The 24638-nt window shown below is 44.1% G+C and overlaps 1 protein-coding gene across 5 annotated transcripts in view; it reads right to left on the bottom strand.

Moving 5' to 3' along the window:
- The window catches only part of SUSD6 (sushi domain containing 6), an 89002-nt gene extending 65715 nt beyond the window's left edge, over positions 1-23287 (bottom strand). For 2 of the 5 annotated variants that reach the window (XM_064462329.1, XM_064462333.1), the window contains exons 1-2: positions 23142-23287; positions 16131-16217 (exon numbers count right to left, since the gene is read on the bottom strand). The gene's annotated coding sequence lies outside the window, so the exon portion shown is untranslated. Of the gene's footprint in view, positions 1-16130; positions 16218-21997; positions 22124-22533; positions 23063-23141 lie in introns of those variants that run through there. The other 3 variants (XM_064462330.1, XM_064462331.1, XM_064462332.1) reach the window with 3 other exon arrangements.
- Between the last annotated feature and the right edge of the window lie 1351 nt (positions 23288-24638).

Genomic DNA, 24638 nt, shown 5'->3' with positions numbered 1-24638 from the left:
AGGAGTCGGTGGTCTGTTGTTTGCAACTGTCTGGGCTTCTGTCAGCATCTTTTAAAAGGCCACTTGCAAGCTTCATTTTGTGAAAAGGCTAGCCTCCGCCTACTTTTATACACACGATAGCTCACTTAAAGCTACTTTTCTGGGTGAGCTAAACATGACATTTAACAGATGTAAACAACAGTTGGCTCTGGACAACAAACGATCTTCTTTGTCTCCCTTAGCACTTCAGGACCTACTCTCCTCATGAAGCAGTCCCTGCTTCACATGGAGAGGGAAGTGGGGGGTGGACAAAGAGATGCCTGCATTGTGGAAAATAAATAGCCCCATTAAGGCTCCACAGGATACAATAAGGCACATTTTGAGGAAACCACCCTCCCTTACAGCACACTACAGAGCACAATAGCTTCCAGAAGCCCCTTCTCCAACAGCCACATCCCCTTCCCTGGCCTCTAGCAACAGTCCTGCAGCCTCCACCTCCCTCTCCAGCCCCCCAACCACCTCCAAATCGCACTCCTCAGAGGCGCTTGGCTATAGCTGCTGGGAACCATTGCAAACGCTGCTTCACCCACCCCTGCGAACACTTCGAGTGTTGACCCAGGCCTACACACAAAATGCAAAAGGTTTGAGACTGGTGAATTAAGACCTATGCTAATAATGTGAAAGACACTGCAACAAAAGAAAGATGTTCTAGGTACAATGAGACTCTCAGACTTTGCAGAAGCCTGAAAAAAGCTGAGGAGGAGACTGGAGCAGGGGACATGCTTGTTACTGCCTTAACATCATCAATATTGGGAGGGTCCAGCTCATGGAATTAGCCAATGTTAAGAGTTGAAATTCTTTTTTAGATATTAAGAAGATTAACCCAAGGTCTGCAAACACCTTAACTTCAAGAGGCAAAAAGGAATAATGCTCTGCTTCTTTAGACAAGAAATGCTTAAATCCCCATTTCCTAGACAGAATTTTTTTCTTCCACTATTGTATGCCAGGAAAAAAGTATGAGTGAGAAAAGGTATCAGGAGAATAAACCGGTCTTGAAGAACTTCAAAGAAGTGATTAACATAATCATCACTTCTTTTTAAAACCACACCTGAACCACAGGCTGCTTTGTACAGGTGACTCACGTGAGAAGTCATTTACCAATGGTCAAACCAGAGAGCTCTAGAAGCCTTCTGGGAGTGTTTCAGTTTACCATCAGCTGGGTCAATTATGTTGACCTGAGAAATGTCAGGCCTACCCCCAGCAACACTTGGCTTACTCTCCTCACTTACAAGTAGACAGCAGACTTTAGGCAAGTCTATTATTTCTCTAGAACCAAGTTGGAGAAGACTAGTCTTTAAATAGCATAAATGTGAGCAATAAAGGCTGCAGCTACTACAGGTCTATCTGGTCTGTTTTCTTATGTTTGAATGCTGAGGCACACCTCCTGAAATAAATGACAGCCACATGCTTCCTTACAGCAAGCTCTCCTGTGCCTTACATGGAAAACATTTCTTGTAAGACACACAGGAAAAAAACTTTAGATCAGATTTTAGTTGTGGGATCTTTTCATGCTGTGCAATAAAAAGCCCACTGATCTCATGCTGCTTCCTCCTCAGCTACATGCACCTCCCTTATCCGCTCACCCAATGAAAGCCTCTTGGCTGAAACGTCATTTCTTACCCCCTTCTCTTTAACACATGCTTTTTAACATCCTTTTTTATACATCACAGCTAGTTGTGGTTACTCACTACAGAAGTCACTGCAACGGAACAGATGCATGTAGGAAGCCTGGGGCACATGCCAAAGGATAAACTGCTTCAGACAGGTATGTGGCTAGGTGAAAAAAAGCCCTTTACAAGCAGTTCTTGCCTAGGAATCAGACCACACTGCTAGGCGCTGTATAAGCACAGAACAAAAAAAGACCACTGCTGCGAAGATACCATGAGCTACCATGACTTGGAGAGAAACCACCTCTTTAGTCTTGAACAATGACTGGTTCGCTGTGATCTTACTCTCACAGCAGGTTCACGCTATAACACCTAGAGAAATCCAGAGCTATTTGGTCTACTGCAAACATGCAATAAGATCTTCACCATGCCCGTTCTTAATGCTTTCTTTGTTCATTACAGTGGATTCAGAAGATTGAAAAGGAAATTAAAAGGTCACTCAGATGCATGAGCTATTCCTGTCCCAGACATGCCAATAATTTGGCTCAGAAGCAAGAATCAAAAAGCAAGACTGTCTGGAAACAGGCTTTCTTCAAATTCTTATCAGTAAATATTTAACTCCCCTTTTTATTTTTTTACCTTCAGTCACTGACATGAGCTTCATACATATTAATTTATAAAACCAGATTTATGGAAGGGGTGAACATTTTCCTTGCCAATGGCTCTACCTCTCCAGCTCTTGGGTCTTTCCCCTCATCTTCAGGTCTTAACACAGCCTCATTTCTTTCATCCCTTCTTAAGATTACTATCACACCTCTTTACCCTCTCCGCACACACTCCAGTTCATCCTTCTCACACAAGAGTGAGCCTTCCCTCTCCCACAGTTCCTTGTGCTATTTCCTCAGCTGAACTCATTAACAATGTCTCCAGGACTTCCCATGACTGAAAATATTGCCCCTGGGCATATAGGAATGAGTTTGTAAGGTTTTGAGGGCAGTTACTTTGTGCATTTGCAAAAGTCCTGTGCGGCTGCAGCATTAGCAATCTAGTGAGACTTGTGTGGGCACAGTACCCCCTCAACAAGGGCTGAGCTGTGCTCTCGCTTTTTGGAGCTCAGTGCAGTTGAGCTGCATACTGGTAATGGAGGCTATGTTCCTTCATGCAAGGGGTTATCACCACCCTACAGAAACCTGCATCAGGCTTCCCTAAACAGCCACAACTGGGAACACAGGGATCTCCTGCTCCAGGAAAAAAGGAGCAAACTGGCTCCTCTCCCATGCCAGATGTACTTTCACAAAGTATGCAGGTTTTGTGGTGGGTATTTTGGGTTGGTATTTGGGGGGGGGGGGAGAATGGGAGCTGGGGGTGGCTTTTGGATTTCTTTTTTAACTATTCCCCAGTTCAGTCATGCCTCCTTAAGAAACAGAACCTATGCACAAGCATACATACACCCCCTCCGTGGCTCAGATCAAGAGCTGCTGCTGAACGTATCTTTCAAAGCTTGATATTAAGCCAAAGCATGCCCGCAGCACGGACAATGGTGTGCTGCAATGGCAGTGGGGAGTACACTACTGAGAGCAGTGGGTCAGAGGACACAGGTTCACTGCATAACATCCCCAGTCATCCTGAACACTGATCTTGTGCAGAGTTTAAGCTTTTTTGTTGTTGTTGTTCGAAGGGTGTACATTCTGGCAGTACCTGATAACTTTCATAACACAATCAAGAGTATTAAGAAGAAATCTCTGTCTGCAAGGAAAGGCCAGATAAATGCTAAGACATTAAGAACATTTCACCATCCCCAATGCAGCTGTTCCGCTTCTGATTAAGGACAAAGATGAAATCACTGACTCCATGAATCCTTGTAACTGGCCGCAGTGGGATTCTCAGGGAACCTGAGCCTGATCCCAAGTACGGCTATCAGCGGGTTTCACTCTTGCGGTTTTGTCTTCTACTAAGAAAAGCATTAAAATGTTAGAGCAATCTATCATAATTTAATAACTCTACCATTAATCCCAATATCCTCAAACGCACCCTCACTCCCTAAAACAGTCCTCTAGATTTCAGTCTCCTACAGGAGCAGATGCTTAAAACAGCATGGCCAATTGACTGGCTCTGCCAAGGGGCCACACTAAGTTTGGAACTACCTTCAATTACAGTATTCTGCAGTTAAAGCTGTCTGCAAGACCACATTGTCTCACTGAATGTAGCAACTACAAGCCCTCAAATGCTAAGCAGCACTGTACAAGTGCACCATCGCAGGTGACTTACAGCCCAAACAGAAAACACCCATCCCAAGAGCACCCAGACGCAAGTCTTCCAGAAAAGACTAGTGGTTTCTGAACACTGACTGGAAGGGCAGTTCTGTAGAGTCTGAGGCAAACCCGTCGGGCCCTGAGATAATCACCTTGCTGCCTCTGTTTCCTTCACCAGCATCCCTCCTCTAGAGGCTCATGCTTTCCCCAAAGGGGAAATTGACCCATGTCACTCCCATAAGCCTTCCAAAGTAAACCAAGAGACAGTACATCAACAGACTGGCCACAAGGCATGTGCTAGTGTTGCTTCTCAATATCACATTAACAAGTGAGCACACAGACACAAACACACTTTGAACTGTTCCACAGTCATTTATATATAGAGAAAGCTGGTATCTACATTCTCTCAAAAAGGAAAGACAAAACTAATATTTGTTTCACCTTAAGCAATCCCATCACGGTATACCTGACTGAACTATGGAAAAGTTTTGCTTGTTAAAACAAGATATTAACAGCAAATCCTCCTCCCCATTCCAGAAATCTTTAAAAAAACCTACCACCATGTTCTTTGCTCAACACCCATCTTAGTAAATATGTCAATACTGACACATGCTTATCTTTACATGGAAGACTAGCAGGCAGGGTCCCTCAACAGGGGAAAGAAAAAAATTTTGACCACAGCTAGATTTACAGGGAAAGGGGAAGGAGCTGCCTATCTACGCCCAGACAAGGAGCTTGCAGAAGTGCTCAGTTCTAGCTGTTCTAGCTGCATGTGCAATAGAATACACACAGGTTAGCATGGCAGTGCAGGCTCAGCCAGCCTCTGACACTGCTGTAGGGCAGCAGATCTCCAGTGGCAAAGCAATGTGCCCCTTCCCACATGAGGATTCCTAACAATTCATTAAATGAGATTTATGAAGAGCTGAGTCGGTCTCACCAGCAAGCACCAAATTTTATCTTAGTGTTGTGTCAAGTGCTTCATACCCCATGCAAATAAAGACATAACAAACAAAAACTCTTTGTAGGCACAACCCTTTAATTCCTGCATCCAGACTGGGGGATGCCATGGTCTAATTGGCACTCATAGACATTTGTTTGCTGCAGTCCACCACCATATGCCTACTCTCCCTTACGACAGTGGAACAGCTCCTCATGAGTACACAAGAGGACAAACAGCTATACTGGCAGGGAGAATACAGAAAACAATTGTTTATGTGCAAAAATATCCCCATTCTCTCACTAAAACAACACTGCTCTGAGATACAAAGTGATGCAGATTTGTGAAAAATTGCATTCGCTAGCAAAACCAAACCAAATACCACAAAGAAGGTGGTGTGGAACATTCTGTTCTTATGTTGAAGAAAAAAGTACAGAGGCCCTAAGTAACAGCGAAACAGAAGGAGAAACTATTCAGCTGAGCATACTGACCCAGAACGCAGGGCCCAATTACTGTCTATATACATGCATGCATTAGACCCACAACCCAAGCAACATTTTATTCAGACCACACCTTATTTGTAAATGCACATTTAGAAATTCAGGGCAATAACCTGATACACTGGAGCTGAATACTATTAGAGCCCATTGCATACAGGGTAGAAAGAAAACAAAGAATTTGTGTAACAAGCAAAACACAGCAAGAGAGGAACATCTGCTACTTTTACCAGGAATACCACATGGTCCGTAAGGGAGGTATGCAGAATGAGTTCATTCATATTTAAAAGCAAAAGTAATAGGTCACTCCTTCCAAGATAAGAGACAAAACACTTGTTCCCCTTCCACTGTTCCAGCCCCATCATCCCCAGTCCAGATTTGGCTTTCTGAAGAACCAGTGCTGCCAGTATTCTGGCCTGGACAGCCAAGCTCAGAGCACTTTTCATGACAGGACACCGGAATGAGAAGGATGGTAACACTCCTGTGGGAGCTTTGCTTAGTCCTAACACGATCCTGATTTACCCACAGCCCAGTCAGAGCTGCAACACTGAAAGACCATTTTGTCACTAGCAAATTACAGTAACACTCTGGAGCTGTGAGGCATTTGGCAGCAGTAAGCGTGGTTAGCAGAGTAAATCTCGACCACTATCCTGAAGCCATCTTCCGTTCCTGAAAGTACTGCCCAGAACTGCAACCAACACAGTTGGTTCAGATCAGAGCACCCAAAAGCATGTCTGTCTTCAACAAATATAAGGCCAGACATGTGGCAGCAATGCTTTCTAATATCTTGCAGAACACAAGCATGCCAGCTGAGAAAGCTTCTACGTCAGCCATGCTATCCCACATATGGGTCTGCCACACAGCAAAGTTATAATACAGGATACAGAAGTCAAGAGAGACAATCTTAATGCATACTCATTGTCTCGTTAAAAAAAAAAAAGAGATCAATAAGGTCGTCTTGTATTTGAACACCTGCTGGTGGGTATCATTTAGTTGCAAAAGTCTTGTGCAAGGAGATAAGATCCCTGGTACTAGCAAAGTCCCTCAACAGCTGTCAAGATACAGCACACAAGTTAATTCACCTATTGTAAGAGTCCCTCAGTCCCAACAAGGTCATGCCATATTTGCTGATTCTTTGTTCTTCCCAAACTTGAATCACCACTTGCTCTCTGAAATTCAAGTATTCACTTTGTCAATTAAGTTTTCATTGCAAGAGATGGATGGCAAAAAGGCTTAGAAGGATTTTGCAGCAGTGCTGAGCAGCCTAAGCCATGAAGAGAACACAGTATAAAAGCCTGCTCTGACAATCAAGTGCCAGGAATAAGTAAAATGGAAAATGACAGGCCAGGTTAACTAGTGCCAGCATCACTTCCCAGATCCATCCAGGTCACAACATCTCCCAGTCTCCCTGCTCCATCCCTTTAAAACACTCCAGTCTGAGTCCACTTACATTACTGCCGTGACCCACACATCTAGCTTTGTATTCACTCTCTGCCCATGGAAGGGAATTCAGGCAAGAAACCCAGAGATGAACACTCCTATGTAAAGAGCAATCCACAAGGGTCTCCAGCAGAGCCAAGCACTTGCTTACAGGAAGACAAAAAGGTAGTCTCTCAGCTACCTGGTGTATAGCTGTCATGTGGACTTCAAGCCCACTGCTGAGACAGCAAGGCTTTTTCAGCCTCCTCACAAGCAGTAAGGGGAAAAGCAACGCAGCACAGAAGAGGTACAGACAGCAACTGTCTGGTTAACAGCCTCACAGTCAGAAAGTGCCAAAGGGAGAGAGATGCAATATCTGAATTTCACCTATTGCCAAGCTAAGAAATTACTGGGAGAGGTGGCTAGCAGCCCCATCTTAGTACTAGGAACTTCACCTTTATGCTTACATAACGAGCTTTTGATTACAAGTTTGGAAAATGAAGTGTCATTTTCTTCCATGTTTTGTGCCCATGTATTTCATTTACTGATGATCCCACTAAAACGGGATACACTTTGCACCGGAGAGCAGCAGAAACAGTGCACTCGTATGGGGTAGCAACCTTCCATAGAAACTGAAAGCTGGATACATGCTTCTGATGGTAAAGCTTTCTGCAACTCAAGACTTTTGCACACAGCTTGTGTTATTCTTATGTAAGATTTTTCCATGCCACCAGAAGTTACTCCCAATCAATTTCTCGCAAGATCCACAGCCTACATTTTTTCCATGTGAAAAGGAAGACCAATTGCTAGCGAAAGCATCACAGAATTAGATGCATTTTCAGACATGGAGCAATCAATAGTCTTTGAAATCAGCGAGGTTGTAGCACAGCTTTAAGCAAGTCAAAGGCCACAGAGAGATTAAATATGGAATTCCATAACAAACATTTCTAGGCACTTTTTTTGTCTAGTATCATTAACTCTGCTTGTGGCTAACAGTGACCAAACCACAGCAACCTTGTTACTGTTTTCAGGGAAGGCGAATTTTGTCGAGACAAACAAAATCAATTTTTTTCCTGTGTGGAACTTGGAACAGCCTATCCATTTTAGGATCACCCAAATCCAGAGCTGGACACAGGGTCCCCCCTCCACTCTAAGGCATGAAGCAGTGGAAGCCTGAGAAGAAAAGGTCAGAGCAGACCAGCAATTATGTGTGTATAATTATGCACACAGGACTGCAGGAAGTGGCAGTGACCAAAATTACTCTGCCCATGGTACCTGTCCTTTGCCGAGGGCAATGAGGCTGAGGGGGAAAGTCTGGTATTTCTCAGGGCAGACAAAAAAAAAAGTCTTTCACATTGTCTTTTCCCAAGTCTGCCTTCTCAGCTCTGTGGTCCCAACATTAAACTTCATTAGCAAGGACAGCCACGATTACTTCCGGCTTATAAGCAGTTAAGCTTTGCCTCAAAAGTCTCCCTTTGATCCTCATATTTGTCATCTATCCAGTAATTAAAGGATTTTTTACCTCTATAAATTAAAAGGAGCTTCAGGTATTAGAGACACCCCCAAGCTGCTCTGCCATGGTCTGAACTTTAGAATCATGATAGCTCAGTCGCTCATTACCTCACGCAGTGCGGCAAAGAAAAACAGAAACGTAGCAAGCCTTCAACCCTGGGAGGAGCGGATTTATTCTGTGGGATATCAAAATAACCATACCTATGCCAACAGGCACACTATGATATGAAAGGAGAAAGTAACATTTCAACCTCCAAACTTTTTCATTATCTTACATGAAAAAAACGTAGAGAAATTTTTCAGACAAAGGTAGGATTTCTGAGTTGACCCAGTCCCTTTAAGTATTCACTGCTCGTTAGGCATTCAGAAACTCCAGAGCACCACAGTTTGTTTTTTTTTTTTAAATTTCCTGAACACTACATATTTCAGCTCTCCTGCCCAATGAAGCCTGGCAAGGAAGTGCTTCCTTCTGATGCAAAAGGAGATAAGGTCTATCTCCTACTGCTACTGCAGGAAGAGATCCCCAAATTCACCTTCCCCCAGAACAAAGCAAGCACACCCTCAAACTCACACCTTTGGTATTTCAAGCCAACAAAACAGAACAAGGTATCTTGGGTTTTTGTTCAGAGATTCATACAAATTTTCCTCTGTGGTATAGGTATCACTGCACTTTTGCATTCCAGATAATCAAGTGGTTTATTTAATGCCCACTACAGCAAAACATGCACCTCCACAGCCTGCAACACCACCAAACACAGAGCAAGGCAATCCAGAGGCCACCACTGGCTCAGCAGCAGCAGCAGAAACCCCTCTTTGCTTCTTTCTACCTTAACGTTTTCCACCTGAGAACAGCATTTCCACAGTAAGACTTTATTTTTCTTTCCAGGCCAGGTAGAAGCCATGCATTCCTGAGTGTGGCACTTAAGCTGACACCGAATGACTAAACGAATAAAGACGTCTGTGTCCGGCTACAGTAATGCCAATGCTTGCCACCCCACCCCATGCGTACATAAACTCTCAGCCTCCCTGCAGCCACCCATGCCCCGCACACGTACAAGGTCACCACCTCCTCATGTGCCAGGCATGGCTGGCACAAACCTACACCAGCAGCTGAAAGCTTGGCAACCTTACAGCCACACAGTGGGAAAACCACAACATAATGAAGTTGTGCGCCACAGTGCAAGGCATGCAACAGCCACACATTATGCCCTGTTACACTGGAAATGGTCATTATTGTAAAAGTAAATCCATGTATCATTTTTACTTGATGAGGTTTTGCTTCTGTATTTTAGCTATTTTAGCTCCTCTTATTCCAGAAGACATGAGAGAAGCTCATCCTGTGTTACAAAGAGTTACCTATAAAACACAGCCAAATTATCCAAGCGCAAGTGTCACTCCATCAATGTCTTCTCCACAGAAATGCCAAGGAAAAAGAAAGGGGATTAAGCTTTTAATACCAATACAAAGTAAACTGGATTGAACTTACTTAAAACTTCTTTTGCCAAGCACAGCCTAAAGGCAAAAACCTACGGCCAAACAAAAACACCCATACCCCCATGCTGGACCATTCACAGCATGAGAGACTGCAGTGGTGTTTGAAAACGTCATGTTTGTAAGGATAGAAATCTCGTATCTATTCTAAGACACGCATCCTGGAACACATGATTTCATGAGAAGGTGAAGGAGGGTGGGAAGGGAGGGAGAGATGTTGTCACATCTGGGCAGGCAAATACGTTTTCACTTTATACAAGACAAGAAGTCGAGGCGAGAAATCCTCCTACCCCCCATGTTAAACAGTTGCAACAACTTCTCTTGAGAGGACACTTACAACTTCTTACCACTTCTTCATGGATCTAGATTCTCCAAAGACAGAAATATTAATGAAGGGCCTCAAAGCCCGGACCCCAGCAGCCAGATGAATATCACCTAAACATGGATTTGAACAGACAAGCCTTTGATATCCACTTCTGAGCCTCCTATTTTCTCTGGCTGGTAGCAGTGATTTTGTTGGTTGGGAACCAAGCTCAGCATTTCTCTTGAGGGAAGGTTCCATGAGGGACACTCACTATATATAGCCCAAACCACTACATAAGACATCCAGACCCACACTTTGTATCCAGGTCTACATAATCCAAGTGCCTGCTCTGAGTAGAAAGCTGGGTCTAGAGTAGCTCAAGACATCCAACCTTTATTACTCTGAATTTTCACAACCAAAGCTATTCCTTCTCACCAGGAAGCTAAGCAACATAATCTCTTCTGAGAACGAGTTCCTGGATACCAGGAGACTGGTAGATTTTTGAGAAGTTTGTCTTCCCAAATACACTAAGATCATCATCTTCCTAGGAGTAACTTCACATAAAAGAAACAGCCGAGTTCAGTTTTCATTAGTTACATTTTTCTGTATTTTTGTTTTTCCCACCTTCCTCCATATGCTACCAGCCTTTAATTGTGATTTGTGTCCCCACCCAAGGGCACCGCCTAGCACACTGTTGATTACATCTCAATTACAGTCAGATATATAGCTAAGGAAACTGATCTACCCTCAAAAATTAACACACATATTGGTGTGCAAGAATTCACATGTGATCAAAACAAGCTCATCTAGCTCACTGTTCCATTTCCTGCAGGTGCTAGAGGCTTTGATAGGCAGGAAGCATGAAGAAAAGCCCAGGCAACAACTATACAACACTCATGGCACTATACAAAGCTTGCATTAACACTGCCTACACTGATCACCTTTCTTAACCTCCCAGTTTTTTTCTTAGAGGCTAATAGAGCCTCAGCTTCCAGAGCTGTCAGTCTCTGGTCTCACAATACTTTTCTCAGCATCTGGTTCCTGGGTAGCAGGCACAGTGTCACACTTGCCAAGGGATTCCACATACTGTGTTTGCAGTATTCTTCTTTTCCTTCCCTTCTCCAAAAAGACGAGAGGATGTCCAAAGTAGTCTTTCAAACATCAGGTACAGAGCATGTAACAGCAGTCACCCTCACAGTGCAAGTCTGAAATAACTCTACCGAATTCATGGGCTCATCCCAGTATAACTAATGAGTTAAGCCAGCTTCAAAAAGCCTGCTTAAAATACCTTATTGGCTGCTTCTTAACCTCACCTACCTCCCAAAATTTGCTTCAACTTGAAAAAACACACTGTCTTCTACACTTACAGCAAGTTCTACCATCATCACATACAACATTTTTGGCTATGGAGCCAAAAAGGAGACAGGAAGTTAAGATAATCATTGAGACCTAGAGAAAAACAGATCTAGATAGAATCTACTGATTTTTTATTTTATATTGATCTTCATGGCTTGGAAGACAAGAAAACCCCTCTGCACTGTTTACTCTATCTATCCTATAAAATTCACCACATGTGGGGTTTAAACAAATTGAGCACCCAGCATGAGGTGCTGAAAGGGAAGTGTTGCCTTGAGCTTCTTTGAACAGCTAGACAGTGCCCAGCCAGACCTTCACAGAATTTAGGATACGCACATGCCCTTGTTAAGACACAGTACTGTATTGTCTAAGCTGAATAATATCTCTCAACACCTCCAAGTACTACTTTAAGTAGAAAGAGGGTGCAAAATTCCCCTATGTACTGGGAGCCTGTGAAACAGTTGATATAAAAAAAGAAAAATCAAATTACGCCTGAGACAGCAGTAATCTGTCATGCAGCAATTAAATGCACACTGCAGGAGGACTATGAAATACCAGCTTGTTGTAGAAAATATAGTTGCTTGCCACCAAGTACCTCAGAGAAAAAAAAAATCTTATCACATATCTCAAATTCAGCAAGGCTTTTCTGGAACAACGCTTGGAGAGAGTGCAGCACGTGCATCATTCTGTAAGAAGCAGTATTTCTAACTGAAGTCCTCCCCTTTAGCCAGCACCAACCAGCGCACTAGTACACCATCATACATACTGGAAAAGACCAGGCGTGGGTACACAGATCAACCAAGGCAATAGAGATTGACTTACAGGGAGCAACCAGGACTATTTTCTCAGCCATGTTGCCAGAGGTCAGAAGCATATTAGTGCCAACTCTTAACATTCAGTGGCTCAAAATGCTTCAACTCCTTCCAACCTCAGTTCAGGCCCTTTCAAAAGTCTTGCAAGTACAATACACATCTCCCTTCCCACCTCCTTGCGCTGCCTCACACTTTATGCAGAGCAGCCTGGTTTTAGTTTAAAAAAACCCAAACAAACAAACACACACAACAAAAAAACCAACCCCACCCAAGTTGTTCTGAAGAATCTAGATGTTTCCTGTGAATCATTTAAAACAAAACACAGAGGCACTGAGATTTCAACCTATTCTGCAACAGGCCTATCTTCAGGTGACACACCTCTCAAACAGCAGATTTTCTGCAGCAAGTTGTTTTTCAGATGAGTATTTCATATTCATGAATTCATCCCAGGCTCTCCCTGACATAAAACTGCCACTCTACCAACACAGAGGCAACTCCATGCCCCAAAAGTAAGTTGCGTATCAATAGCTCTGACGCCCATTACAAATAGCTGTCTTTCCTTGGGACTTTTACAACAGATTTGCTGAACTAGAGAAGACTGCTTTCTGTTACAAACTGAAGAGCCCTTCCTGTTGGAAAGGCAGAGAAGAGAAGATTTCAGCAAGTGAGATGGCAGACCAGCTATAACGCCAATTTCCTTGTACAGCCACAGTAAGGACACTGGCAACATCCATTCCCCCAGGCATGCCTTCATTTTCATCTGAAGGACCCATCCTCTAAAGAAGAAACACCTCAATCTATACATCCCATGTGAACCCAGCTTGCTTCACTGCCACTCCTGTTTAAGAATCGTATAGTCAGAGACTGATCCCTGCTACCGTCAGAGGGGAAATAGCACCTGCAGGTAACACTGGGTTCCAACCTGCCACTCCAAGGTTAAGTGAGATAACGGATCACCAGCTAGTCTGACCCAAGCACTCACCAAGATGGTAAGCTCTACCTGTAAACACAACTCTCTGTTAAAGTAACAAGAGCCAGAGGGGAATCGACTAGGGAGCACAAGTCTATGGGGGGGATGATCTTCCCAATCTCACACTCAGCAAGTTGTTTGTCACATTGAAAGTCAAAGAATCTTTTTTGCGATGTGTTAGTTGATGACTAAGCTATGCTAATTAAAAACTCTAGCTTCACAATAAGGAATAAAACAGATTAAAAAATAAAATCAAGAACTGTCTGTTCGACAAAAGGTTGGGGGGAAGAGGGGAGGAGGCGGGAAGAAGCTATCATCATAGTTTCAGTGGAACAATGTATTGTCTCCAGGATATGGTGGCGCTGAAAACCCACCCTCCTCCCTGTCTACCAGAGACTAAACCAGAATATCACAAGGGTTAAGCTGGTCTTCAAGTTACCTTAAAATAAACCCAAAAATACTCACTAAAAACCTAACCCATTCTCACCTAGAATCCAAACCCTCAGTTCATACATAAACAGACAGAGGAAGTCCCCTCTGGCCTCCTATCAGTGGAGCAGAAGAAATATTTGGGGAGAAAACTCTATCAATCTTGAATATTCTGTACTGGTTCCTTAACTTTTAATACCAACAACGCCGTACGCCCCTCGAGTTTCATCCTACAGCACACCATTTGAAAAGGAAGTACTAACCTGGACAAAACCAAAACAAAACAAGCCAAAATACACACAGAGGAAAACCCCCAGTATGTATGAAGGGATGCAGGTGAACACTGGCCGACCCCGGAGCGGGCACAACTGTTAGAAACACTTGGGATTTAGGCTTTCCATGTTACATGTGGTTCAAGCAGGCAAGGCAGAAACAGACTAGAAAGCACAGGGTACAAAGCATTCAAGGCCTTATGGGAAGTTCTGCACAGGAGCTGTTCAGAAATGCTTCTGTCATCCTCCTCCTGTTCTCGCTTCACAAGATAAAAATAATGGGGGAGAAGAATCCTGTGTTCTGTACTACAACTTCTCTGCAGTCTTTCTTTCTCACATGCACCATTTCAGGATAATTGTTTAAAACCATAAAAGATAAAGAGGATGTTAGAAAGTGATAGAATATGAGTAACTCTAAGTACGGGCACTCATTCACAAGAAATGCCCTGCATATGCCAATCGAGAGTAAAGAAAAGAAAAACAACACATACACCCTCCAGTTTTTATTTTTGGGTCATAAAAGCAGTCACCACCCTGAAAAACTGAGTGCTTCCTGGGATTTAACAACTGTTGGGTTAACAGTGCTAGGCAAAGGCAGTTACGCCTAGCCCATAACTTTACCCATATAAAATGTGTCACGCTGCATCTATTAGTGATATCTCTTCAGGATGCCGTCAATTAAAAAGCAATTGCTGTTTGGAAGTGCTCATAAACCCCTTCTCACAACTAATGCTTCCACACAGGTTTGCATCAGGAAGCCACGCTGGACAGCCTTTGTAACACGCACTCCCCACCTGTGCACAGTCACTAGCAAAAAGGTAAGTTTCAGCTCTGGAACCCCTGCCCCAAACACTTTAAATCAGTCTCCTCAAACAGGCATCTTCTGATGGAGCCTTTCCCCCTCCTCCCCAATACCTTTTACACACTTTTTTGAACTCTTTTTTGAACTCAGCTTATCTAGACATTATGTCTACATAGCCAAAAATTGTGTAGTTTGCAAAGAGATTAATTTTTACATTGTCACTGCAGGCCTTTTCTAACTCTGCATTAGGAAAAACCCACTCTCCATCAAAATGAAACACTATGAGAGCACCGCAGGGATATGCAGATGCTAGCTGTGCAATCAGTCAACCTCTGTCTTCTAGGGATGTTCTTTAACTTGTCTAAATCCCTCCTGTCCAATGCGTCCGGTATCAACAAAAAGTTATTTTCTTATTCAATTATACAAAAAATAAACACACACACACCTCCACCGAGACATCTATACAACTAAAGAATACAAGTACCACTCAGGAGCACCCAAAAAATTTTCAAAATATTTAAATGAGCACTCTAATGAGTCACCCTCAAAACTCAAACCTTTGTGCTCAAGGTAGCAGTTGCAGCAAACAAGAACAACAGGCCAGCACAGTCAGAGGAGTGGTAGCAAGGTAGCTTAATGCCTTATCGTTGTGAGAGGAATTTGAGGGGAAGAGGGCGCGTAGGCAGAGGAATTATCCCTATTCTGATTAGCATCAGAACAAAGGCTCACATTAGTTCGTCAGCACTAGGACTCCCCTAGAGTACTGGATAATAGCCTTGTTGATAGCATTAGTGGGATTTCCTCCCCAACCCCCCTGCCCCCCATCTATTTCCCTTCTCTAAAGGCAATAAAAGGGTGAGGTCCAAAAAAAAGCTGTATGTTTAGTTCTCTGAAAGACATCCAGGTGGTTTCTTACCACTAAAACATAAAATATGCAAGTAAGATCCTTCTGCAATAGGTTTTCAAAGGTAACATTTGGGACCAGGTATGGAAAAAAATCAACACAAAAATAATTTTCTGTTCAAGAGAAGGTCAGATATAAGGGAGCCTTGTTGCACATGCTAAACTCTGGAAGGCAGGAAGGAGTTCAACAGTTTCTACAGCAAAACCAGGGAGCCATAAGAGGGTGAAGGATACAAGGGAAAAAAACAGCTTGTGGTATCTGACCACCACAAAAACCATGTTAACAGAGGTATCAGGAAAAAGGCTAAGGCATGGCTCAAAGGAGTCAGACCCTAAGAACATCTGAGAACACTGGCTTTCAAAACAAAAATTAACAATAAGTGGCTGTCTTGCTGCAGGAGGAGAACATGGAAGGCAGCACATTCTGACTTTAGTCTACAGAAAATTCACAGGTATTTGGACAAAATGCAGGTTTAAAAAGCAAAAAGTCAGGAAAAAATAAAGTAATGGCATTAGCTTTCATCTTACCTGGTGTTGACACAAGCTGGTATTCAATGGTTGTCAAGTTAGTATGATTAAAGTGATGATTCAGTGATGACAGGTTGATTCACACACCTAGGAATGCACAAAAAAGTAAGTATCAGCTGTGAATACACAGGGGATAAGAAGGGCAACTCTGTCACATGAAAAAGTCGGAAGGCTGAGGGGTAGGATCAGCTCTGTTATGTTTTTAGGACACAGGCACACAGCTATGCTTCAGGCACAGGCACTACCTGCAAAATTCAGATCTGGGTTTGAGATATACTGCACAAATTACTCAAAAACAAAGAATATTCAAAGCTACCCTCACACATTCCAGTTAAAAATTTCAAGTATAAGAGAGCAGACACAGTTTCAAGCATAGCAGAGCATTACTGAAATGTTTTTCAGCAGCACTCAAGCTCTGTTAATTTTTTTTTCCAGTGTGACAAACTTCTGAGAAGTTACCTGAAATACACACATTAGAACTGCATCAAGTCCAGACATCAGATACACACATACACTTCTACAAATAAAAATCTACTGATCACAAATACTGCATACTTCCCAAACAAGCACAGGAGAAAGGAAATTTATTTCTATGGTGCCAAAAAAATACGGGCATGTTTTGCTGTCTCTTACCCCCCACATACCCTTTTTATTCAGCATTAATACTAAAAATTTCAAGACTTAAAAAGAAAAGATGGTTATTAATAAGGTAACTTTCTCCACTTGGGAAAGCACAGCAACCCACTGACAACTGGGCAAACTGGTCATCCAAAAATGAAAGTAAAAGCTGTGCAGCTGAAAGGAATTTTTTGCCTAGCTTGCTTGAAGATGTCCTTTGTTATTAAAACATTTCATTGTCACATTTAAATGTCAGCTTTTTGAGTCTTTTTTTTTTTGAGCTTTTTGAGAAGTGTGCAAGCCCTGCAAGACAGCAAATCGGAAACAGACTTGTGATGGAGGTTCTCAGAGCTAATGAAATTAAAATTAAACCTAGTAAACTCTTCTTTGTGTCTCTCATTCAACTTAAATAACCATATGCTTACCAAAAGGCACAACTCCTGATCATACAACCCTGCTCCCCATACCCATGAAGCGGTTTTTAATGGATCTCTGTTAGTAGGCTTGTATGGTTTTATAGTCTCTGCTCACAAAGCTGGGGCAAAGCCGGCAATGAGTCTCCAGCGTATTTTTGTTGTACATCACAGAACCAGTTTCCTGCATTTCATAATCACGCAGCTCTCTGCAATAATGCTTTAGTTTTATAAAAAGGTACTACTAGGTATTCCTAAGGGGAAAGCAGGACCCTCCCTCTCCTGAAGCAAGCAGCATGCCCTTTTTGGACTTTCAAAAGGACTGAGGGGCCCTCGGAGAGGAGCTGGGTTTAAAGCTTTCAGGATGATCCCACATATGGCCACTGGGTCACCAGTGGCATATGGGGTGGCAGATGGAGAAGTGGAAGCTTTCATACCCTCTGAGCAATGCTCTGCAATTTTGACACTTCTCTTGAAAAGCAGAGATGTCAATCACCCTTCCAGGCTGGCGTTTTGACACAGAAGGGATTCTCCTCAGGCTGTGTACCAACACTGAAGGATAACCTACACAGGCTATTTTGTGGGCAGTTTCTGTCTTAGCTTTCAAGTAGAATAAATCCCCACACAGCAGAAGATGATAAATTACTGTTAAGTCTTCTTCGCTGCACATCAACTTTCTTTTGCCTTTTGGCTCATTAGAGAGCCAAGTATGCATCTTTACCTTCCCTCCACCACTCATTTAAAGGTATTTTAACTAACATTAGAGCACCTTACTAGGCCTAATAAATAAAATGCCTTGTAAGAGTGATTGGCACAAATGAGCTCCAACCCCCAAATGAGATTCTGGCACGCCCCACTCTGTTAGCACAGGCTGCTTCGGTATCTACTCCTTGCAGACTTTCCAGAAGTCATTTACCAAGAAGAAAAAAAAACCATCTTAAACAGGCCAGAGGCGTTCAAGTATCTCACTTATGTATGTAAAACTACACATCAAACTTTAGCTCCTTTCAAAGCAAGCTGCCTTTAACAGCTACTGTTGAAAATCAAGTTGCAAGTTTAGCTATTGAAAGATCTATATTTTTACATAGCGTAAGAACATCACTCTCAAGCTCACTTACAGAAACTGGGGGTTTGGTATTTGAAGGATGTTGTGGGTTGGGGGTTTGTTTTTGTCTGTTTTAACAAAACTGATATATCAACAGGATTTCCCTCTTAAAACTTATGCTCCCTTAGGAGGCCTGCAGAACGAGATCCAATATTCCAGCATAACTTCTTATCTATCTTCATTCCCAAACAAGAGGCAAACTTGGTTTTGGTCAGATGTTCTTTCAATTCCCACTCATTTTATTACAAAACCCCATTAAACCAATGCAGAAAAAAAAAAATAGGAACAGCAGCAAACCAGAGCAACATTTAATTATAAACCAGGACAAAAATGAGTTGCGGGAAAATGTAAATGGCTTTCAAGTTTTCAAAATGGAGCCTTCTGGAGCCTTTAAAGTGTAAGCTAGGGAAGCTACGGACAGAGATACAGAATGTTGAAACTGGTTTGCTTCAGAGCATAAGGTTAAAATGGTGCACGCTTCAGCCTAGCAAGTTCAAGCATCTGCAAGGAAGTAATTCCTACAGCAAGTTTACACTGCTGAACTAAAAACCATTCTAGTCCATGGCGTAAATATGATTCAGTGTTTCATTTTCCACATAAAAGTGCTTCCAGAAGCCAGTTTCCCTTTAGCCTGCCCTGCTCTACTAGCTCCATTAAGTTGTACTTTACCTTGCCTACAAGGTTACTGCTGCAGAGGTGATGACCAACCCATTCCACTTAACACTCACTCACACCAGGAAGGAAATTCACTGCTGGGTGGGCTGGCTGCCAGGACTGCAGCTCCCCTCGGGGAATCACCAGAGCGACAGGAGACACATCAACCCTTTGCGCTGTGGGGAAGGTTCTCAGTGAACGCTCGGCTTTCGGACCCTGCCCATCGTTCAACACAGAGGCAGCCAGAGGCTGGGAGAAGGGGACAACTGAAGCAGCAGGGAAGAGGTAGGGGTTTATACGTCTAATTTCTGGTCCTGCAGCTCTCTGACAGCGTGAGCTTCCTCAATAAACTGTCTTGAACTATCACACACAAATTTCATCAGTTTAAAAATAAATAAATAAGCAACCAAACAAGAGGCCAGGCTTCGACTGGTCTCTTATTAGCATCAGTAGGCTCAGTTTGAAAATACCGTTTGCAGACTGCATCACAAAGCCAGCCGTGCGAGAACACTAAGCTTCCTCTGAGAGAGCACGAGCTGCCACTACTCAGTAACAAAACAAACAGCACACAAATGGTGGGTGAGTGTTTCTTGCTACACACAAAAGTTTGCTTCCTGAAATTTATAGGAAGCATTTCCACTGGTTAAACTTAAAATCAATTTTTGCAGCTGCTCAGCAAACAAGCCTGCCTGTAGAGTCAAGGAGAGCACTGCCTGCACAACTACCAAGCAGCAAAGCTGGGTGAATTACAAAGGACTTGCAAAGACAGAGCACTTCATCTAAGTCCTCTACCTGTCCCTAACTACTACTCTCTGTGCTGTGGGTTAAGTTGTAACATCTGAAATAATTCTATTTGTACCCAGAATAGGTTCATAATAGAGATTAAACATGTATGATGGCATTTCTAAAGACAGGATCCTCGCCATAACAACTAGATAAACATAATTACAGACTATGTCTGGCAAGAGAAATCTACTGTAGCCAATACCTCATTATGAGCAAGCATCTTTGCTATGTATGGGTTAAGTTTTCCCTTTTCCCGTTCTAGGAAATGCCTTCCTGTTTCTATTTACATACTCCTAAAGCAGAATTCAATCCGTGCTGCCTCTTCCCCACCCCAGTCTTTCAGGCAAGCAGGCCCAGCCCTGCCAGTGAAAGATCACCTCTCTCCCAGCTAAGCCTGATCAGCTGGGATCAGCTGGTTATAGCAGCTGACAAGTGGCTTGGAGGGCAGGGGAGCTGTGGGGAGTCCTTGTATCAGGCAGAGTGCACGACAGAGTGCAGGCTGGGAAACACTGGAGCAAGGCTTCCCCGCTACTGCCCTTTCATGCAGTTATCAGCAAGCAGTGGTGATAGCTAACCTTCTCCGGGAGGATCTCAGGTTAGCAAGGACAGATGCAACTTTCAAAAGGGAAAAAAAAGACAGCAGTGGCCTGACACAGGCTCTGGGTGCAGCGTCAAACCTTCCTGGACTGACAGAAGCCAGCAGCTTACATCTGTTTTCTCATGAAAGCAGAACAAGCAAGAAATATATTTGGGCAGTATAGCAGCAGACAGCTGTGGTGTGAGCAAGTATGCTGAAATAAAGCAGAAGTGATGCAACAGGAACAGACACAGAAACCCAAGTCTGCAGCTGGGAAGTTGCACAGCTGAGGAGCTGAGTTTAAGACCACTGCAGACTGCCCCTCTCAGAGAACTGAAACAATTCTCCATGCAGAAATAAAACAGCTGAAAACAACCATGATCACAGGACAGAACTAATCCCATCAAAATCACTACACTACAGCCAGGACACACGTTTAGTGACTTCAGTAACCATTGCTCACTGGCTCCCCAGGCAGCTCATGAGCTCAAGCAGCCATTTCAGTCCACCTTCACATGCTGCACTAAATATAAACTCTGCTGATAACTGTCTGGAAATTGTTTCAGCAGAAACAGGGTGCACTGAACAACTCAAGGACATTGGGCCCTCCTCAAAGACCACAGGTGGTCAATTTGCATGCCAAGCTGAAAGAAGGTGACATAAGCAAAGTCTCTGCTACAGTAATACCGTGGTTGGGAAATTTCAGTCTCCAGATCAGTACGTTCCCTGACCCGGACTTCACAGAAGCATCTGCTTATTAAAAAAACCCTTTAAAGTAGGAACATGAGGGCACCTAGGTTATGACAACGATTTAAGAGGTTACGGTTCCCTTGTCATGTGCAGTCACGCTCTACAGCGAGGTGCAAAACCATAAAGCGATAACAATAATCTTTGATTTTAAAAGCTAGTTAGATTAGGTTGCAGGTCTTTCAGGCACATTTCCTTCATCCCAGTGGCCCCTTAGAGAAACATACCTTCCTACATTTGGACAGTGCTCTCTTCTCTAGTGACACTAAAAAAAAACCACCAAACTTACTTTCTTCTGCAAATCTTGCTTACAGAATCACTACCACAAACAACATGCAAGTTATTAAAAGACAGAAGTGTGATCTGTAAAACTGCCGGTGCCACAACTGGCCACCAGATTACAATACTAGAAAGAATTATTCTCTCTGCATACCCCCAAAAAAATAGTGTGGCATGAAAACGAGGCAGACTTGCAAAGAGATTTATGACAGACACCTGAAGAGGCAGCAGTGGCAGAGGAAATTAACAATAAACTGCAGGCATAAAAGTACAGATCCTAAGAACACTGGCATTTAATATGCAAATTCTCTCCTTGCTTAGACGTTTTGCCTCCCTTTGATGTACACAGACAAGTTCTAACTAGAGATGCAGACTGGGGAGAGTCCCCTTTCCCTATTATCTCAAGTATTTTTTTTTCAAAGCAACAGTTAGCACTCTGAAAATAACTGTACCACTTCTGCTTCTGGTTCAGAGGGAAAAACGAGAAAAACGAACACGAAAAAACAGAGTATAAAAATTATTATTAAAGGAGAGAGGCAACGTCTTCCCAGCTCTGACGCAGGATGCAAGCAGCAAGCTGGTGCCCGGTATCTATAGCGCAGCCTAGGAGAAGAGAGAGACAAGCTGAACAACAGACGCCAGTAAAGATACTCTGGAAGATAGCCAGATGTCTTCAGCTTAGTCCTACCGCATGAAAAATTGAAGAGGTTAAAGCGTCCTCTTAAGAACTTTTCTTCCCATTGTTCTGACCAGGACTCTCCCGAAAAACATGCATTGCTCCAGAAACCTCAGGAATTACGGTGACAATAGGCTCCTGCCAAGAGAAGCACCATTACATAATAGCATTTATGGGAACAAGCACAAAAAGCCACTAGGAAGCGCAACCAGACAAGTGCAAAATCCTCTCCACCCATCAGCTCGGTTTAGCTCTCTGCCGTTCCAAAGGCGACTTCAGGATATTTTTAATTTATATGTTTACATCCACTCACCTCCTTCCACCCATCAAAGTCTGTGTTACTGTAACTATACTGAGATCAAGTCCATTCCCAACAATAACGTAACCCCCTTGAGAATAAGCCTGCTTGAAACTACTGTATCTGCGTTAGTCTGTTTAAAAGAACACTACAAAGATGAAAAAGTGTGCCGCGGCTTGTATTAAGCAAATGCATTAGAAATAAGGGCTATTTATTACGGTATCTTTCACTCAGCTTTAGGGATACTTACAACAGTTCTTGCCTTTCAGTTCTCAAAGGCCCCGCCTGACTATTTTCGAGTTCCAGGTCCTCCGGGGGGTTTAGGATAGATGTGTTACACACGCGTACAGGTCCAGCCTAAGCGCTGCACACGTGTAAAGGCAGCTGCCGGGAGGGCGCGGACCTTTAGGCGCCGCTGGGGCACCGTGCGCAGGAACGCGAAGGCGAACACGAAGTTCCTCGCCTTAAATCACCCGTGGGAGCGCCTTCGCTAATCCCTTTATCCCAGACACTTCTCCTCGGAGTCTCTCTACACACCCTGAAGCTCGGCGGAAGGAAAAACAGACGAGAGCAAAGAATGCTGCTCGGTTGTTGCTCTCGGGGGCGTTTAAATCCCAGAGGTTCATCCCACACCGGGGAGGATCCACGAGGCTGAACGACCGGGGAAAGGGGTCCCGCCCCGAGGAAAGCGAACGGCCGGCACCCGGCGGGTCTCGGCCTCCCCCTCACGGCCCCCGAAACACACGCTGCCGTGCGGGGAGGCGGCCCCGCTCCTCACCGCAGCCAGGCCGCTGCCCGCTCTCCGCGCACCCCCCCCCCCCCCACCCCGCACCCTCCTGCCCCCCCACAGCGGCTCACCGGAGGGGCTCGGGGCGGGCGAGGCGGGCGCGGTGGCGGGGCGGCGGTACCGCAGGGCTGGGGCTGAAGGTCGGCGACCGCTCGCCCCGGCCTCTCGCCCGCCCAACGCCCCGGTCGCCGCCGCCCGCCAGGCCCCGCCCCGCCCCGCGCGCCGCCGGCCGGCGGCGCGCGGGGCGGGGCGGGGCCTGGCGGGCCTTAAAGGGACCGCGCCACATCAAGAGGAGCGCGTGAAGCTCTGCTGGGAAGGTTGAGGGAAGTTTACTTTTCCTGTTTTTCTGCCGTAGCACAGCGATGGTTCGTAGCAAAAGCCCGTAACAGGCGATTGAAATGGCTTACCATCGCTCAGTCGGATGTAAGAGATTAATACGGTACATGGCAAAACATTCCCTATAAATACTCCCCTTCTAAGCACTTTAAAACCAAAACGCAGGAAGAAAACCTACATGGTCATCCAGAAAACACACCCGACAACAGGGAGGAGGAGAGCGGGAGCTAGAGCTGTGCACAAACCTGCTGATCCACGCAGCTGCTCTTTTTGGGAAACCACGAGTGTGGGCCAGTATTTTTACTCTGCCCCTTCTACCTTTGCGTTTTGCTCTGGTTTGACCCATTGGTGCAGCACTCCTGGACCGGGAGGAAAAGTTCAGAAGCCCACACACTTCGGAAAAAACAAGAGAGTGGTGAGGAGGCTGCCAGGCTGCTCCCTCGGCTCAGAGCATTAACGCACACAGAAAGGTGCAAACCCTCGCTAAAATGGCCTCTCACGGCAGGTTGGTTCACATTTTCGGGTTCAAACAGTTAATGTTTTTAAATATTTAGAGGTACTTTTTCATTTCTGTGCTATACTTCTTATCCTTAATTCTCATTCACACATATTTCTCATTATAACTGTATCAGGCCATGATAAAAAACACTACGGTCTTCCTTTGGGGCCTCAGATACGCTAATGGGACTGTGCTGGTTTTTTTTGTTTATCATGGAAATACAGAAATCAGCATTTACAGGCTATATTAGATGTCCAAAGCGTCGCACAGAGATTAATTCACTTCTTTTACGCTGGATTTGCCATACTGCATCAGACCACCAGCCTGACTGATCCAATATCCTGTTTCCAGCATTAGCCAACAGCCAGTGCTTCAGAGGAAGTAAACACCACTGACTGTCCCCAAAACAGGTACTTCCTTCTTCACAGCCCAGTTCCTGTGACTGACCAGTTCCATTCTTTTTGGGCTCCAGGTTCTGAACCGGGAGGTGAGATATTTTTCCTTTATTACATATGTGTCAACGAACATTTAATTTTGGGTAGCAGAAATTCTAAAGCATGAAAGCTGCCAAACTTGATAGGAAGGTGGAAGCACGCTTATTTTGTGCAGCCCCATCTGATTAAAAAGATTAATTTCTTATCCAGTGGTTATGGATATTGCTTATATTCCACAGAATGAGTATTACTATCACACAGATGAGTCTTAGCCCATCAATACAGTCCTTCCTGGCAGA

This window comes from Phalacrocorax carbo, chromosome 10 (assembly GCF_963921805.1).
Source record: "Phalacrocorax carbo chromosome 10, bPhaCar2.1, whole genome shotgun sequence".
Classification (NCBI taxonomy): Eukaryota; Metazoa; Chordata; class Aves; order Suliformes; family Phalacrocoracidae; genus Phalacrocorax; species Phalacrocorax carbo.
This window is presented reverse-complemented; position numbering and strand designations above follow the sequence as displayed.